Below are 3688 nucleotides of genomic sequence, written 5' to 3' on the forward strand. Positions count from 1 at the left end.
ATATTGTCATTGTCAGTATGGGAGGTAGGAGCCCAGGAGAGCATTTGCTGCCACTTGCAGGCCCAGGCACCGTGAGCACAAAAGGAGACACAGAAGCCAGCTCTCTGAGCGTACTTCAGGACTACTGCATAGAACTGGTGGATTGTCTGCTGACAAATCCTGTCTTTGGTGGGAGACACTTTCCCTAACTGTAGCCTGGCCTCAGTCTAAGGACACCTGTCCCCTGCCTACAGAAACCTTCCCTAGAGGTCCATCTACAGGTGAGAAAATGGCCACAGAGGGGCTAATTTAAGACTTTCAAGGCCACACAGCTGACAATGACAAAAGTAATACAGGCATACCCCCATTTTATTGTACTTAGTTTTATTATGCTTCGCAAATGTTGCAAATTTTACAAAATGGAGGGAAGACACTCACCAGCAAAATGATTATAATTCACTTTATTGCGGTAGTGTGGCAATAAACCTGCAATATCTTCAAGGTATGCCTATATTTAGAGGTAGGGCAGTCTGACGCCTTCATCCACTCTTAAAAAACAACACTGCCTGCAGATTTCTCACTGAGATCATTCTTAAACACTGGTCTCTGACCATGTTAGCTTCTTCACAAGAACCAGACACAAAGAAAAGGAGCCGTGCACAGCCCACGAGGCAGAGCACTCTGGCTGTCTGTGTGTTGTGACATTGGTGGTGGTCCACAAGGAAGTCTGCTGCCTCTAACTCACAGCCAAAGTCCCCAGGTTCCTAGGCCCAGTACCACCATCCAGCACTACATTTATAAACCAAATTATGAAAGAAGCCACCCAATGGGAACTACTTATGTCTCTACTCTAAATTTAGGGACATGTGGGTTTCTAACCAGAAGCTGTGGTTTAAAAGCCCAAGTTGCAGGTTTTGATAGAGGAGGTAATGCCTATTGTCCAGACTTTGTACCTTGTATCACTACCTTAAGATAGTGGAGATGCCTGTCTCAGGACTGTCCTTGTCAGCTGCACTGAATCCTAGAACTTCTTCCTCTTATGTAAATATATCAGGAAGGCATTCAACCAGTCTTTACTTCACTGTTTCCATTTGTAAGATGAATGAAAAGAACCAGACATGCCTCACACAAAGCCTGCTCTGCTACTGTCTGGAAGGGTGGCCCTGGTCAAAGCACTCTACATCTCAGAGCTTGTTTCCCTATCCATTGCATGGAAATAACCATTGTATACTTTTTTTGTTTTTTGTACTTTTGTGACTACCCAGCATCCATCCCCCTTATTCTAGAAACATCACCTTCACTTCCTTTGGGAGTCTGATAGGTTAATTCCTTTGTGGAGGGGTAGAGCTTATCTTGTGACCCAGGTCTAATCAATGAACATATTTTATCCCTCCAGCCACAGTGACCAGTTCAGTGTTACGCCACACACATGGAGTTCAATTCCAGGATGTTTGCTGGAAATGCTGAGAAAGGCATACCCTCTTTCTGCAAGAGCCATTTGCGGTAAGGATGACAGTAGCCCTGGGCTGTCGGGGCTACCCTGAGGAAAGAGCTCATCTGAGAGTGAAGCAGAGCCACGAAAGGAAGAGAGAGGGGTAAAGGAGGGAAGAGAAAGAGACAGACCAAGTCCCAGTGACTTCGAGTCCCTGGAACCAGCTGTGCTTGAAGCCTATCCTAGTTCTTCCACTTTTTGTTTACATGAACCAGTTGAATTGGGTTTTTGAAACTAAAACAGAAATGGTGCCTGTATAATAGTTTTTCTGTAAGGCTTGGTTGAGATAATATAGGCAAAACACTTAGCCCAATGCCTGGCATATAGTAGGCCCTCAATAAATAATAATAGCTGTTATGGGCAATAAATGTGATGATGGATGTAAAAACACTCAGAAAGGCATGAAGTGTTATATAAAAGTAAGGTACCTATTATACGCTTTTCTGTTCTCTAGTGATCTATACTTCCCATTGCGGCTTTATTGCCCACTCTCTCATTCTCTAAATATTTCATGTACCCAATTAGACTGTGAGAATGTCATGGTAGGCACCAAGATTCATATTCTATTTTAGCCATCATGGAATACAATGTGGTTGCCAAGCAAACCACAGCATAGAAGGGTGGTTAACATAACAGGCTTTAGTGCCTAAACACCTGGCTGCAAATGCTAATTCTGCCCCTTACTTGCTGGGTACCCACAGATTACTGATTTTACCCCTCTGATTTTACCCCTCCCAGTTTTCTGCTATGTAAAGTGGAAACAGTGCTGGTACCTACCTCATTTAGTTGTTATGAAGAGAAAAGTTATTAATAATTATAAAGCCTATATAACAGTGACTCTCACATAATGATCCCTACAAATGTCTCTGTTAAGTAAACACTTTCCAATTCTTTTATTATTGTAATTCAAAAGAATTTACTAAATACTCAAATAAGATACAACTTGTTCCTTAAGACTGTGATGAAGAAGACAAGCCCCCATCTTCTAATAATAATGATTATCACTTTTAGGGGTATTTTCTCTGCTTTCATCTATTATTCTTCATGCTCTAATCATGTACTTTAAAGCTAGAAGGAGCCAAAAGAGACTACTCACTTTGCAAATGAGAAAAGAGAGGTCCAGAAAGGCAGCATGATTTGTCCAAGTTGGCACAGCGCTTTAGAAACTGAGTAAGGAAAAGAATCCGGGTCCCCTGCCTCCAGACCTATCATGCCCACCTACCTACACCACACTACCTAAGGAGATGGTACACAGCATATGGCCAAAATGCATAGACACAAACAACTGCAGCTGCACAGAAATTCCTTTCTTCCTTTAACAAATATTTATTTATCACTGAAATATGTACAACTGCCAAGAAATTAGGAAAATGGACTGGAGTGAGCAGAACCATTCCCCGTCCTGCTGTTCTTCTAAAACACGTAATATAGTTACCTTTCTCATTCATTTGGCAAACATTTAAGCATTTATAATTTTCCAAGCACTGGGGATAGAAACAGCATCAACATAAAAAACATAGTACTTGCCCTCACAGAGCTTAAAATCTCATAAATTTGGCTATTGCATAAGTGCTCAGAGACGTTTATTAAATCAATGAATGAATCATTGGGCAATCATCTTCTCTTGGCTTTTTTTCCCCCAAACGATTTGACATGGAGCATGACAAATCGAAACTGATAATTTAGAGTCTACAGCCATGCCACCCTGAATGTGCCCGATCTTGTCTGATCTCGGAAGCTAAGCAGGGTCGGGCCTGGTTAGTACTTGGATGGGAAACCACCTCAGAATACCAGGTGCTGTAGGCATTAAAAATAAATAAATAAATAAAATAAAAAATAAAATAAAAAATATACTGGATAGAAGAAACCTGAGAGATTAGGAAATCCAACTCTCTATAGATAAGAAAAGTGGCACTTGGGGAAATGGAGACTGTGCTTAGCCAGGATGGTCAATCAGGACTTCGTCCCATCAGTAGAGAGTAAATCCTGGCTAAAGACTCAAAGATTATCAGATGGGCTTTGGAGTATCAATTTGTAAAGCTGCTAATAAAGTCCATCTGCTCGCAACAGGAATCTGCCTCTTCCTGTGATTACTGCTCAATAATTGTTCTTGAGGGAAAACATCTGTTGTTCCTATTCCATTGCTGGTTGTCTTCTCCTGTTTGTTTCACCCTTAATGCTGGTCCAGTTGTGGCTGTGCTGGTGTACTGTGGCTAA

At 41.7% G+C, this 3688-nt stretch overlaps 1 non-coding gene across 1 annotated transcript; it reads left to right on the top strand.

The window, feature by feature from the left end:
• The first annotated feature begins 3158 nt into the window (after window positions 1-3158).
• Window positions 3159-3277, top strand: LOC112470932. Its single transcript, XR_003043085.1, has one exon. It is a non-coding gene; the product is annotated as a 5S ribosomal RNA (ribosomal RNA).
• The last annotated feature ends 411 nt before the right edge of the window (window positions 3278-3688 follow it).

The sequence above is a fragment of the Pteropus alecto genome, unplaced genomic scaffold (assembly GCF_000325575.1).
Source record: "Pteropus alecto unplaced genomic scaffold, ASM32557v1 scaffold210, whole genome shotgun sequence".
NCBI lineage: Eukaryota > Metazoa > Chordata > Mammalia > Chiroptera > Pteropodidae > Pteropus > Pteropus alecto.